General features: G+C 32.9%; 1 long non-coding RNA gene across 1 annotated transcript; it reads right to left on the bottom strand.

The window, feature by feature from the left end:
* Positions 1-1,073: 1,073 nt before the first annotated feature.
* LOC134253877 (uncharacterized) lies at positions 1,074-8,474 on the bottom strand. Its single transcript, XR_009989188.1, has 3 exons — positions 8,371-8,474; positions 2,157-2,206; positions 1,074-1,265 (listed from the first exon to the last, which is right to left on the bottom strand). It is a non-coding gene; the product is annotated as an uncharacterized LOC134253877 (long non-coding RNA).
* Positions 8,475-16,486: the final 8,012 nt, after the last annotated feature.

The following is a 16,486-nucleotide window of genomic DNA, read 5'->3' as shown; positions in this document are numbered from 1 at the left end:
CCCCAGGGGCTGCACTCAGTTGAACCGGCTATCCTCCCCCAGGGGCTGCACTCGCTTGACCCGGCTATCCCCCCCAGCCCCAAAAGTGCACTCAGTTGACCCGGCCATCTAGGCGCTTTATACTACTAACGTACTGAGCGCGTGTGGCTTTTTCCGGAAACCCTTAATTTAGACTCAGTAAAGGTATAAAAACCAGCACAGAGATTGTATGGGTCGTCATTTTCAGTCAGAACTTTTCAAAAGACAGACGTGTACAAGCAATAATGAATACCACAGATAACGCTAATTATGTGACACCTAAAGGCTGTTTAGTAGCCCCCATGCCAGAGACTAGGATCCTGTAGGGCTGGATTTGGGAATGCATCATTTACCAGACCCGATAACTAAAGAGGACTTGAGTATTACCACCACCACGTTAGAGGGGATTGTCAATATGCTAAGCCAGGTGTTAGAGAAACAAGAAAAAATTGAAGTTAGAGTCATTAAAGACTTGGTTTACCTGAAAGGCAAAATGGGTCGACTGGATGCCAAAGTGAATCGACTGAAGCTCCTGAGAAAACCAGAGACACAAGCCCCTGTTTAATCTGCAAACAATTAGGACACTTGGCCCCTGATTGTCCAAAGAAAGACTTATACTACAAATGTGGAAATTTGGGACACTGCCGATCAGCTGTGTTTTCAAAGTTTCAAAAATAAGCAGCCAACGAGGCAACGAAACAATAGGATAACGTCATAATCAAGATTTGAATCGCAGCCAAGTTTAGGATCTCAGATACATGTAGATCCACGCCTTATACCTTGCACTCCCTTGCACCGACTATCCTGCTCAGGGGTGCACTCCCTTGACCCTCCTATCCCCCTCAGGTAGGTACACTCGGTTGACCCCCCTTTCCTTCAGGGGCAAAGTGCACTCAGTTGACCCCCTATCTACACGGTTTATACTACTAGCACTTTAACAAAAGTGTCATGATTGTTGTTAAAAGTCACATATAAATCAGAGAACATCGCAACCTAATGAATTAAGTTTCTAATGTTCATGCATTTAACACAAATATGAGTATTACCATCCATCCAGTAGGGGTACAATGTTCCGCAGGAAAAAAGGGTGGGTGGAGTCGTTGGTATCTGATGAGAGGTTCCTGCCCGATACCATCTCATGGTAAGATATCTATCGCAAAGAGGAACTGAATCTCCCTCAAACTTTGGACTTCTATTGGATAGTCCAGGAAGCATCATGTAAACACCCTCAGAACAAGGGTCCTGACCTTATAAAACATATGAGTTATGAAGCGGTTTCGGCAAACACGTATCAGGTCCAAGAATTTACTAGTGTTATCCATTTCTTATTTTCCGTGTATAAAAATTCCTACTTCCTCTTGCTTTCATTAATGAAAAAAATAAAGATTAAAAAACAAGATGTGTTTGTGATGCCCCCGTATCTTGGTTTTCAGAATGTGTAAATTAAAAGTAGATAACAGTACCCTACTTTTGAAATTTCAAGGAAATTTTGTTGAATCATATTGGGCTCTCATAGTATTTTTACCAAAATGTATAGCCAATAAAAATTTAAAATGCCGTTATTGGCTCAAAAGTCGTTTCCGTGCAACGAAATGCAAATCTGATTACTCGACAAGATAAATTGACCAAAATTATCTCAATATCTGACGGCATTTAGAAACAAGGTGCAGACAACCACGTTCGAAGGCATACAGGCTGAGATACAGCTAGAAAGACAGACGGACAGATGAGGGAGGAATTTTGTAGTCTGGTTTCATCTATCAGTGGATCGAATTTTACTTGTTTTATGCCAATTGTAAAGCTTTTGCTTCGTATTCTTATTTTAACAGCGGAATGTATCGTTTTCCAGATCAATATATAGGGCTAACGGAGGGTGTGACACGTCACACAGTGTTTACTCCTCCTATGCACCTAGATATCTGAAATATCTGGGGCTCTGCGTGCATATGCACTCTTCAAGGAACAGCACTGTTTGTTGTTTTATGTAATTGATATATGTACACATATTTTTTGTGAAATTACTTGCATTAAAATTAAGGAACTTCTGAGAAAGAACTTTGAAACTTAGCATTTCTTAAATTTTTCTCCAACCAAGACATGCAATATGTATTATCTAGTTAATGTAATTAAATACTTACCACACACAATATCAGCTATAATTGACAACAGAATATAAACCAGCATTTCTCTATAAAATAAAATAAGAAAGAATTTTTTTGGTGTATTTGGAGGTAGATCCTGGGTGATGCATATACATTAAAAAAAAAAAAACCAAAATACATGCAGCATAATAAGTTTTTACAGGAAGTTAGTCACTTAACCTGATTGAGAAATATCGTCTTAATTGAAATGGTTAGTCAAGTTACTATAAATGCTCACCATTAGCATAATTAGTTCGCCTTACCACTTCCTACTGTGGCCTTCATATTTTAAAACTAGATACAAGTACATGTATATATGTTTGTATCTAATCAGGCAAAGAGAGGGGGGGGGGGGGGTCAGCTTCTTTGTGCGTAAGGGTGGGTGCGTGAGGGTGGGTTTATAACGTAAAGCAATTTTACTTCCTGACGCGACATTACGAGTGTTGTCCTGTAAAATCGTGGACAATTGTCTGCAGTGAAAAAAAAATCGTCACTGCGTTTTGAATTTTTCATTAGTCTTTAAATGCTTTAGTTCATATGTTATCAATATTCCTTCAAATGGATAACAAAATATGAGATGTGTATTATGTGTGGTATTACCTTATGGCGCATAAAGTGTCTAAAGCAGCTTCAAGTTTCTTTTTAGATAAAAAAAACAGTTGCATAGACCCCACTTAAATTCGGGAATTTCACTTATGCACATACTCGATTCCCCTTTAAATACCCCCCACCAAAAAAAAAAAAGAAAACAGTCGAGGAATTAATTTCGCACATACAGGCACCTTATGGGGGTTTTATTATAAGTAATGGACAGTACTCTTAGTCTTACTACCATTCAACAAATTAGACAATTTTACATTGACAGTCTATAGTGAGAGCGTCTTTCTTTGTTGCCAGTAGGTGTTTGTCCGTATGTTTTGTTCTTCTTTAAAAAGCCTCCACTTAGAATAATCCCAGCTGACGTGTATACTAATGGTCTAGTTATATTTTAATATATTAGCTGAAATTTTTTTTTTACTGCTATATGTAACAGAACTATTCCAAAAATTATCTTTCAGATTCTATTGACAGTTTATTACACAGGAATATAGCATGACGAAATACTTAAAAGTCCTCCATTAGTTTTGGAACAGAAATAAATAATTATAAGAAATACATTTCCCAATATTTTGGGTTATTTGTTTTTATTTCTACAAATATCAATTTCATTAAAGGCCTCTTCTTCTTACATGCTATAAAGCAATTTTATTCTGTTGTACTATGTTACACATCATGAACTACAGGCTAGATGCTCATTGATATTTTCTACTTTCATGTTAGAAACTTTATTTTAATTTATTTTGAGCTATATTACTATTATACTTCAGATGCTCTGTTTCCATTTACATCACAGATAAGAGAATGGATATGCACATTTAGCTATAAATTTGTCAGCATTTTGAAATATTGATAAAAAGCTTAGTTTTCATCACAAATGTACATTCAGACTCAAAAGAAATAAATGTTTTAAAAATAAAAGACTGTGAATTCATCGAAGCATATAAGTAAATTTTATAAAAATCAAATTGTACCATTTTATGTATAAACAAATAACCATGGCCATTAATCGACATTTATTTATAAAACATAAGTACAACTTACTAAGATATACAATTATTCACAAACTCATCGTGATATCAATTTCTTTTTCATTTATTTCCATGTCAATTCATGATAAACAATAGCCTCGATTTTCTTTTAGATATCGGGTTCGATGCCACCTGACGTTCAACAAATAGCGAGATCGGACATATTATAGTTTGCAGCTAACTGTAAAGTTTCACGTTACGTCACGATCTTTTTCGTCAGATGCATCCAACGTAAATAATTCACGTGATTGGTTAATTCAGATTATCAACATTAACACGGAAATAGTCTGTTGCACGAGCAACCAATCAGGATTAAGAAGAAAGTTCCAGTCGTAAAGCTTGCGGTAAGGAGGCGTGTACAATTTACCTTGAGCGCAGCTGTCAATTAGATCGTGACGTGAAGTGAAACTTTACAGTTAGCTGCAAACTATAATAAACGGGAAAGATTTGCACATTTTATTTTTTAATCAATGACCACAGCTTATTTCTTTTATATCACTCAAATGAAGTTTTGATTGAATAATTCATTAATGACGTTTCATGAAATGAATAAGTAATGGCTTGTTGTCAATTTTTTTTAATGCCATTTACTTAGACCTGCCACCACTTTAATCTCTTCGGTGCTATTTTGAGGCTGTTAATCGAAAATGAAAGTAGACTTTTAATTAAATTTACGATATTTACTATAAGAGTGAACTCTGAATATACTTTACGGACATCACCTTATACTTACTGTATTCCTACAGGCTTAAGGTCAAGATCTAGTAAATGAAAGGTGCCTACAGATTTATCAAACTTGAGAAATAAATTCCTTTATTGATGCTTTAGAACTTTAGCTTGGTCAAATAAGGTGTTTCGGGCCATAATTTGTAGGTAAACAAGATGAAAAACTGTATTTTAAACTGTCATTTTCAAGGAAAAATTAAGAAAACCAGTCATGAATGTAGGAGTTTTTTTCATATTCGGCAAAGAAAATGTATCCAGATTGCCTACAGTCTCTCAGAAAACGGTAATTAGTATGTTCATGGCCTCTTCTTTAAATCACTATCAAATTTGATATAGGTATCCGGTTTACTTTCCATATGATTTCAAATTGAATGACATGAAAATACCCTATTTTCTACATAATTCTGCTAAAGCCGTAAAGTACGGGAAAAAGAAAGTTGAAATTGTTTATGACGTCATAATGGATCTAGCACCAAAAAATTAGTCTCAAGTTATTTACTAGATCTTGACCTTAAGGGGGACCTATGTCGTTCTACGTCAAAGCAGCGTTATGTGACGTCACAATAGCGACGTTTGTTTTTTACCTGTTGACTTTGGCAACTGTAATATAGGCATTATATTGCTAATAATCAATAATGTATACAATTTATAAGAAGAAAATTTATTCATTATTAATAACAGTTTTTTTTTTTTATTTATGGAGTTTGTTAATATTAAAATTCTCTTCCTTTGGTTGATAATTCATAGCAATTTCAGTTGTGAAGAAATACCTCGATGATATGCTGATATATAAGGGCAAAAAGAAAAGATAAAATTCAGCTAAGAAAGCGGCTTAAATCATGGAAATATGTTTAATTTTATGCTACCCATTAATTGTGTTTTCTGGATAAAACTAAGAAAAAAAAATTCAGAAATGTACTTGTATCTATATTTGCTTAACGATTTATAGTACATGTAGAGTTTATTATACAAAGTCATTCCTAGGTGTTGGTTGTCGACGGGGAAATGGGGGGGGGGAGAAACAGAACGATTGGTATGAAGAAGAAAAGAATTAATCTGTTTGAATTGTTTCTTATCAAAACAATATGACTCGTTTTTCGCAAATTAGTTAAATATTCAGATGTTTGTCGGTACTTACTTACCTTTTTAAGTGCAGAAAGGTAAATATTTATGACGCAATAGGGCGAAAATGAAAGAAAACATCATATTTCTCGTTTATTTCATCATAAAGGTATACTTTTTTCTTTGTTAAAATAAAGAGTTGAATCATTTATATCAAAAATATCAATTACAGCTTTTTCACACAAAGACTTTTAAAGATATTACCTGATATGCATGTTGGAATTTCAAAAAATACGACAAGAAAAACGGGGTGATACTTACATTGTGCTCCAATATAATTTTTTTATGCGAGATGAATTACAATGAATTTGCCTTCATTTGAAAGATACAAGTCATATAAATTAAATACATATTGATTTTGAATGTGATTTGACATTTTTTGTTCTTTTTAGTGCATATTTTGCGTAGAACAATAATGTCTGAAAATAATCTTTTTTTAGCATTTCACACTGTTTTTGCACGTGCTCCTGTGTAACAATAAGCATATAAAGGTATTGTTTTTAAGGGGGGACCTATGTCGTTCTACGTCAAAGCAGCGTTATGTGACGTCACAATAGCGACGTTTGTTTTTTCCCGCTGACTTTTGCAACTGTGATTATAGGCATAACATTGTTATTAATCAATAACGTACACAGTTTACAAAAAGAATTTTTTATATCATTTATAACAGTTTTATTTGATTTATGGAGTTTATTTATATTAGAATTCTCTTCCTTTGGTTGATAATTCATAGCAATTTCAGTTGTGAAGAAATACCTCCATGATATGCTGATATAAAATTCCAAAAAATATAAGATAAAATTCAGTAAAGACAGCGGCTTAAATCAGGGGAATATGGTTAATTTTATGATTACCATTAATTGTATTTTCTGGAGAAAACTAAGAAAAAATTAAAAAATGTACTTGTACCTATATTTTATTGATTTATAGTGTGTGTAGATCTTATTGTATAAAATCATTCCTAAGTTTTATTATGTGTCGGTTGTTGACGGGGAAGGGGGGGGGGGCAGAATGATTAGAATGAAGAAGAAAAGAGTTTATCTGTTTAAATTATTTCTTATCAAAACAAAATACTCGTTTTTTTGCAAAATAGTTTTGTATTCGGATGTTTGTCAGTGCTTACATACCTTTGTTTAGTGCAGAAAGGTCAATATCTATGACAGAAGAGTACGAAAATAAAAAAAACGTCATATTTCTCATTTATTATATCATAAAGGTGTATTTTTTTCTTTGTTAAAATAAAGAGAGGGGTCGTTTCTTTTAAAACATATTAATTACAACATTTTCACACAAAGACTTTTTAAGATATTACATGTTATGTATGTCAGACTTGTAAAAATACGACAAAAAAAACGGGGTGATACTTACATTGTACTCCGTTATAATTTTTCATGCGAGATGAATTACAATGAATTTGCCTTCATTTTAAAGATACAAGTCATATAAATTAAATACATGTTGATTTCGAATGTGACTTGACATTTTTGGTTCTTTTTAACGCATATTTGGAGTCGAACAATAATGTCTGAAGATAATCTATTTTTAGCATTTCACACTGTTTTTGCACGTGCTCCTGTGTAAAAATAAGCATATAAAGGTATTGTTTTTAATACCTAAAAATTAAAAGCAAGTGGTCAGGAAAGAAATGTTAAAGTTTTGAAAATTTCACACAAAGACTTTTCGGACATAGGTCCCCCCTTAATACCTGAAAATTAAGAGCAAGTGGTCAGGAAAGAAATGTCAAAGTTTTGAAAATTTCACACAAAGACTTTTCGGACATAGGTCCCCCCTTAAGTAAGAACTCTTGTGCAGCCGTTTCAGAGTTTATTTGCAAAATTTGTTAATTTATAAGTATAGATTTTTTTCTTATATATATATAAGGTTGTCATCACTACATCTAAATGACCTGGTGTCAAACGTCGTCAAACGTCGCCTTTTTCATGTATTTTGTTGACCACTTTCCCTTTTTAAATTTTCGGGAAACTGCCAAGATTAACGTAAATGTCTTCAATTTTTCCACATGGCGAAATAATAGACGGTGGATTAAAATATGATAATTCTTACCCTGATCATATTTATGTAATATGCTTTTATTTAGGATTAATAAGAGTATCCTCTAATGAAACATGCATTTTATGTTTATCGTGCGGCGTTGGACCGTACCCTAGATGTATGCATTCAAATAAGTTAAAAGTTTTTTTTTATTACATCTTATCAAAAGATTAAAGATTTACTTAATAATGATAAAAAAATTTTGCTGAAAATTTCAGTTTTATGCGCCCATTTTTTTCCGATTTTCACCGGACAACCCTGCTAGTGTTTAGAGTTAGTATATATGTTACTAAGCATCCATCAAAGATCGAGACAAGTTACGGTCTGGAATTAAACTGTTGTATGCTTGAAATAATCTTTTAGCTTGGCTCTTTTTTATTCTTAAATTCGTCAAAAAAAGATTCTTTGATTTTTATCAATATAATTTAAAGTAATTCGTAGTTTTAATCACATCCATGGAGGTTTAGGGTTGTCGTTAAGAAATGTATAATTTTTTAATAAAGTACTTGCTTTGCATTTGATTATAAATATGATCTGAAATAATATTTAACATTAAACGTAAGAAATTGAATTGTGCTGTGTTTAAATCTAAGTTAAGAGTTTGACACTAGGGTTTTTGCAAATGTGTTACTTAATCTTGAACAGCCAATTCACATTATACCCCAATAAAAAACTATACTTACCGAATCTCTAATTTACTGTCCACTGAGTAAAAAGTATTCGAAGTAAAAGCACAGGAAGGAAATTTGTTACGCGTGAGCTAGATAAACAAATCGTGCATGAGCGCTCTGCGTGTGTAACATTCAAATTAACTATGTCAAAAGTAGGCTGAACACCATATTATCGGAGTTTTTTTTACGTTTTTATTTCAAACTGAATCTCTTTACATAAACTTGCATACAGAAACGCGATTATCAATGAGTCTGTAGATAAAACCAAAATACGTAACACAAAAAAGAACAAGAATTTGTAGGTTATCTTTTAGATTTGGAGTAGAAATTCAATCTTCCTCTCTGCATAGCTGTATGGCATTGATTATCCAATTCTATGAATAAAGTGAAAATTTACGTGGGATTATGGAATCCGGATAGGGCCAAGCAGTTCACTATCGCACCATCGAGCATCAACTTAAAGGTCGATGGCGCGATAATGCGATGGGGCAATAAGGATGAAAAGGTGGTGCGATAACGATGAAGCGATGATGCGATAGCGCGATGACAATGATGCCATGGCGCGATAATGCGATGACGATGGTGCGATAGCACAATTTAGCGATAGTGAATATCGCTTCATCGTCATCGTACTATCGCACCATCGTCATCGCACCATCGTGTCATCACTATCGCACCATTGCGTCATCGCACTATCGTACCATCGTCATCGCATTGTCGCGCCATAGCATCATCGTTATCGCGCTATCGCACCATCACTTCATCGTTATCGCACCATCGCTTCATCGTCATTGCATTATCTCTTCATCGCACTATCGACCTAAACCTCAATGGTGCGATGATGCGATAGTGAACTGTGTGGCCCTATCCGGATTCCATATTTACGGAAAGTAATTTTTTTTTATTTTTTTTTTTCAGAAATGCAAGTATTTTCCTAGTGCATTGTGTCGATTCTGGACCCATACGAAAATGTCTAGTTAACTATTCGTCTCATAGCAGTAAACTAGTTCTCAAAAGAATACTCGAAACTACTTAATTCATTTCCCCCTTAGATTCCAAAAAAATCCCCTTTTGCGTCCCGGTCGTTGTCTCGCTACCTGACTTTCTCCTATGTTCACCTGCCGTTGTCCCTGTGTTCCCCACCCGCTCCCTGTCGTTGTCCCAGACTACCCTGTCCACTCCCGTTCGTCCCCTGTATTTTACCCTGTCTACTCTGTCTACTCCTGGTCATCGCCTGAGATTCTCTGACTACCCTGACAATTCCCTGTCGTCCCCTGTCGTTGTCTCAGACTACTCTGTCCACCCCTGTCGTCCTTTGTCGTTTTCCTGTCTACATTTTCCAACCTCTGTCGTTATACTTAAGAGCCAGTCTACTAGAAAACCATGCAAAATTCAAAAAATTGTCCAAATGGAAGGTTGCAACTTGGGAGTTTTTAGCGGCTTAAAATTTTCTACATAAAGGTAGAAGTCAGAATATCCACAAAAAATGTCGAACCCAGCATCTATTTTTAGTAACAGCTCATTTGCATATTTGTCGAAAATTACACAAAATTTAATGAAAAATCTATACAAATTGATCAAGTCAAAAAGTTACCTTTTGTCATCAGTTTATTTTCAAATTTTGTTTTATTTTCAAAGTCATGGTCCAAATTAAACAATTAATGAGGAAAAACTTAATTCAAATGAATATTTTATTTTTTACAAATCTATTTATAGATCCGAAATAAACTAGTATGATTTTTTAGCAATTTTTAGATGCTCGTTTCTCTCAAGACCAAGGTTGAAATTAAATTAAATTAATTGTTATTTTAAGAATGATCTTAGGTCTACACTGTATTAAAATATTGAGCTTGGGAAATAATATCTACATGTTGTAAATTAAATTTGAAATACCATATTTTGCTACAATTTCACATATTTTAAATAACAGTCTTTTACCATATTTTTGGATTATTTTTATGATATTTAAATGAAAAAGAGAAGATTCTTAATCTAATATATTTTTTAGAAGAGAAATAACTGATTTGGATACTTCATATAACTTTCTTTTGGTTATTTCAGCCCTTGTTAACATTTTGCTGGAGTTAAATTGTTATCTCCCCTTGTTGGAACTCTTTTGTATTATTGGGTAAAAAGTGACAGGTATGTCAATATGGAAAGAAGAAAGTCATGTATGATCATTTTTTCTTCACCTAGGGAGTTGTTGTGAAGCATTATTGCACTATGAAAGAGGGAAAACAAATTTTAAGATATTTGAATGTAAGAAAGAAACAATAATTTAGCTTGAAAAACCAAATAACAGGCCCATAGGAAGCAATTTGAGTGTGGGGGAGGGGGGACAACCTAACGTTACATTATCAACTACCAAGAATTCCATAGAAAGTAAAAAAAAAATAAAATAAAAAGATTCATCAGATTTTTTTTTTAATTTTGGGCATATACATTTAGTAGCTATGTTTTCTATAGGGTTCTGTCCTCGGGGAATCTTTATTCAATTCATGCATTTCATGGTAATTAACAGTTACAAAATTTTTCCTAACACGTACAATTGAATAGGAAATTAAATCAAATAATAACATATTTTTAATCAAAATATACATTTGATAAAGCACCTGGCCCCGTTCAAGTTCAAGATCATTTTATTCACTCAAACCATTTCAGGTACATGAGGACAATGATTTATTGAAGAATATTTACAACATATAAATTCAGAAATAATCAAAATATGAAAAGGAAAAGAAAAACACATATGAAACATGTAATAATGAAATAAGCAAGGGGAAAAATCATGGAGGACTGGCTAACTAAAATCATATATTTTCAGTATAAACGTACGTAGTTTTCTTAGTGTCTTAGCAACTTGTTTTGTCATCAGTTGAGAAAATATAAGAATACAAACAGGTATTTGATTGCATACTTTCAACAAATTAAAAAATAATTGGTAATTTCAATCTACATGTAAATTGTTTATGTTTCATAAATTTAGTGTGTTTTTGAGTTAACCAAACACCGTCATTCCTAGGCATTTTCAATTTTACATGTACATTACATACTTTAAACTACTGGGTTACGTAACATTCATATATTGATAAAGTCAGATCTCCCAGATCTTTCATTTTCTTAAACTCCTTTATGGCGTTTTTTGTATTACATCTCCTGTCAGTATTTTTATAAGAATGTACCAATTTAAAATTGGCAGAAAGCAAACAACTTACTGATGGCTCAAATTTTATATGTTCAAGTCTCAAAATTTATATGAATGATACTGAAATAGAGTCCGTTTTGATTTAAATACTTGTAATTTCCCTTTTATTAATTTAAAAGAAAGTAACTTACAAATGTAAGGAACATGTATACTCATATGATTGTTGAAAAATTGCAAGTAAGCCAATACAATTTATTATGCTTTTTTTCATTTTTAAACAATTGGCAAAATGCTAATCCTCATATTAGGGGTAATTTCTGACAATATAGTTTTATTTAATTTCTAATTTTAATATTTTTCAATCTTAATTATTATTTCAAAGAAAATTGTTACATGTTTCAATATCTAACAACATTTTTTTTTAATTTAAAGTACTATATTTGACTTTGTAACCCATTTGAGTTTGAGCAATTTTTTCGAAAATTAGCAATTTGTAAATCCCCATATCTCAATTATTTATTATTTTCGAAGCTCAATATTTTGCAAAGATAATATTTAGAGTTATATTTGTACAATAAAATCAAAAAAATTAATTTCAAAGATTGGTCTTGGAAGATTTTGGGCATTAAATTTGTAATACTTTTGGCAATTCTTGAAAATTGGCATGATGCCAATTTTCAAGAGTTATCTGCCCTTTGATATATTGCATATTTGATTATGATAAATGTCAAATTTGAAAGAACATAGCTTTATATTACTTAAAAATACCCTAATGGAAATGCAAGTTTGAAATTGAGTAAAATAAATCAAATGTCTTTTTTACCATTTTTCTTGAATTTTTTAAGTGCATTTGCACTTAGATATGCAAAAACCAGGTGGCGCTGCCTACGGCTGCCATGTTGCATGATGGGAATTTTTTGGTCATTTTTGAATAACATATTGTAAAGTCTAACTACCCACCAAATTTCATTAAGATATGACAACCTTCGATTTGGACAGTTCTGTATGGTTTTCTCGCGGACTGACTCTTAACATTCTCTGACTTCCCTATCCACTCCATGTCCTCCCCTGTCGTCACCTGTCGATGTCTCTGTTTACATTGTCTACTCCCTGTCGTTCCCTGACATTAATTCTCTGACTACCCTGACCACCCCCTGTCGTTTTCCTTTTCTACCCTGTCTACTCCCTATCGTCCCCTGATGTTCCCTGTCTTCGCTGACCACTCCCTGTCGTCCCCTGTCGTTTTTCTTTTCTACCCTGTCTACTCACTGTCGTCTCCTGACATTCTCTGACCACTCCCTGTCGTCCTCTGTCGTTGCCACTGTCTTCTTCTAAAATTTCACTTGTCGTGTGTCAAGTGTTCTGTTATGTGTTTTGTTGGTGGTTTTTTTTTTTTTTTTTTTTTTGGGGGGGGGGGGGGGGTGAAGTATAATTATATTATTGCTTTAGACTTATTTTTCGGCACAGAAGCAAGTAAAGCATTTTTTGAGAGTTTGTCAGCTCAATCTTTATACATTTATATAAATACATGTAGAAAAATAATCCAGAGTTTGGAAAAGATGATCACATTTTATTCCAAAGCACTTTCGCAATTCGGCTCCTCAGTGGATTTTGAATAACAATAGCAACATGACATGATAACGTCGTTATTATGACGTCATAGTTAAAGGACAACATTAAAATTTGGCGCAAAAAATGTCCGTAGAAAGCGCCAAAATAAATTGACTTGACATTGTAAATGATACATATTTACACAATAATAATCAAAGATTAATAATTAATAAATTTTAAAAACAATATTAACAGTCATTGATTAAATCAGAACATTAATCTGTTTAGTTTAGGCTTAAATTTATCAATGAAATATTGTTCTTTGGCCCGCCGTAACTGTTAATTTTCCTCAGTAACTTTATAAAACGGAAAGATACTAAAACGTCCTTTGCCGCATTGTTCAAAATGTTCGCTGCACGGAGTATTTCTTACGGAGGGGTCCCTTATCTTCTGTTTGTGTACTCTAACACGGTCGGATATTTTATTCCCTGTTTGACCAATGTAATTTTCTCCGCAACCACGGCAAGTCATGCAATATATGACGTTCTTGGTTTTGCATTTCATATTATTTTGAACTTTAAAATTTATTCCTGTTTTGAATGTGAATGAATCTCCGATTTGTATAAAATTGCAAGTTCCACAGCGTGGATCGTCACATTTGGAAACTGTAAATATTTCTTTTGTAGAAATGAATTTGGCTTTGGTGAGGATTTTTTTTCAAATTTTGCGGTTGTCTTCTACTATAAATCAAATCCTTCTCCTTAATAAGGTCGTTCAGATTTTTTGATTGTTGAAGTATGGGCAGGCACTGTTTCGTTGTGTTGAAGATGTTGTGATTTTTTGGATTATAAGTGACAACGAATGGAATTTCTGTGTGCATATTATCGGATTCATTCTTTCTGTTCACTTTCCGAAGTTCTGTAATTGGGATTGCTTCGGCTTTTCTTATCGCTTCGGCTATAAGATTTTGTGGATATTTTTGGCGGCGTAGAAAAACACTTAATTCTTCTAATCTTTTTGTCCGACGTTTTTCGTCCGTAACTATTGTACATATTTTTCTTGCCAAATTAAATGGTATCTTCCGCTTCGTTTTTGAATATTGAATATTTTTTGTTTTTGTTTTATATTTTATGTTTTGAATATTGAATTTTAAGATATAAATACATGTATATACATGTATATGCACAAGTTTATCATTTTAGCATCATTTTAGTATATCTCAATTATTTCTTACTCAGAGACATGGCAGCTTGATTTTCTAAGAACTCTGCTTAGTTGACTTAGGTTTTCAAAACTCCCTCAACATACGCAGACAATAAGAGTATCAACAGTAGTCAGCGGCATAAAAAGTATTCAACATTGGTCATATGCAAATAAAATTTAGCATGTTCAACAGTGAATAGAAAATATTGGAACATTCAACAGTGGTCAACTATGTGTTGAAGGCTCACTCATTTGCATAACAAAAATTCAACTAATGTTCAATTGACGGTCAATTGAATTGATCGTCGTATTTTGTGACATGTCATCAGCAAAAAAAATTGTTCAACAGAAGATCTCTGAAGATGAAATAGAAAAAAGATACCCCGGTACTACAGTTTTTTTGGAGACTAGGGTTTCCAACAAATTATTGGAATTGCGATGGGCACCATTTGTGCTCCTTAATTGCCGACCTGTTTTCATATTCCTATTTTCGTCGACAGAAGATCGTACTCCTCCTAGGAACCTGGACCAACTTCTGGAATTCCAAGGGGCACTATTCCCAAATTAATTTTGTATTGTTTGTACTAGATATTCATATACCACTCACTATTCACTATCTTCTTCTTTATTTTTTTTTTGTGTGCGAAGTTTTATTGAATGCAAAAGTAGACTAGAGTCGCCAAAACTAAAGTTATGAAAATGCCATGTACGATTGAGCCTGGTAAATCTGAACATTTTGGTTCAAGCCAATTCGTCCGGATAAAGGAGGTGCCTGCTATATCTTAATCTCATCTGACCTCAATTACTCGTGAAATGGTTTTTGAAACGGTTAGACGTATTCATTCCCGTGCCTTTTTTTGATATGATAATATTTCATCATTGTAAATATTGTAATTAGTTGAATATTTGATAAAAGAACAATGTATAGGGAACAAAAAAGGTACAATTTCACAAAACAAGCAATGAATTTCACCAAAAAAGGTACACATGTATTGAATGATTGTCAGTACAGTTTATGACTGCTAGCCTTTCGTTTGTTCTGCGAGGAAGTTAGTTGATTTGTCAATTGAATCTGTTGATTTTATATTTAAGCTGTTTGTTTATATTTATGTTTTTTTTTTCAGATTAAATAATTGTTTGTTATACACCAACGTCTTTTATTCGCTTTTCGGCACACATTACTATTAAAAAATAATAAAGGATGTGAAATGAGAAGAAAATTTATCTCTTGGAAGGAGAGTCAGTTTGCTATGTTTAGGTACTGCAATACAAGTAGAAAACTAAGTTACATTGGATAAAGAAAAAGGTGTGGTTTTGGCTTTATTGTGCCCTAAAAATTCAGTGATCTTAAAAAGTTATGAAATTGGCTTTAACAAGAGATGAGTAGATGAATATGATAAATCATCAAAAAATATGGCAAGAAAGAGGACCATTCTGGAAATTATTTAATTGGTACATTTCTAGGTTTAATGCAAAAAAAAAAAAGGCCTTAGAATGACTCATTTTCCATTAGAGAATTTATTGTCTGCCACCGTCGCCCATTTCAACTTTTGGATATATTATGTAAACTGTTTTGAAAAATCACATTTCTCAAAATTTTCGTGGGCGACGGTGGCAGAGTATGTTTTCTGAAAGAAAATTCCACTGAAAATTTATGTCTTCTGCAACTTTTAAAGAAATTACGGGAAAATGCACAGGTTAATGACGATACAGTAAGCATTTAGCAGGTCATATGGGTAAAAAGATTCGTGTATTCTTACTGCAAGGAATTCCTATAATTCAGAAAGAATGATTTTTTTAATTTCTTATATTACTTTCATATTTTAAAAAAATGCAGGGCCTAATTTGTATTGAAACTGTAGTCGTGTTTTTTTTTTTTTTTTTTTTTTTTTTTGAACTGTACTTCAAGAGTACTGTACCAATTTTTTTTTCTTATTTGAGAAAAGAATTATACATTTACGTATAAAGAGTAGTGTAACTTCAAACAAGTTGTTACGTTTTAGATCAAGTCCCGATTGAATTAGATTATTATTATGAGAAAAGAATTTGAAATTTACGTATAAAAAGTAGTGTAACTTCAAACAAGTCGTTACGTTTTAGATCATTTACCGATTGCATTAGATTATTAGTATGAGAAAAGAATTATAAATTTAAGCATAAACGTACTCATTTACGTTCATTAAATCTATTTCCAAAATAACTGCACTGAAATTAAGAATCAAGGTAATA

The sequence above is a fragment of the Saccostrea cucullata genome, unplaced genomic scaffold, assembly GCF_032062105.1.
Source record: "Saccostrea cucullata isolate Sc308-1 unplaced genomic scaffold, CSIRO_AGI_Scuc_v1 ctg5139, whole genome shotgun sequence".
Classification (NCBI taxonomy): Eukaryota; Metazoa; Mollusca; class Bivalvia; order Ostreida; family Ostreidae; genus Saccostrea; species Saccostrea cuccullata.
This window is presented reverse-complemented; position numbering and strand designations above follow the sequence as displayed.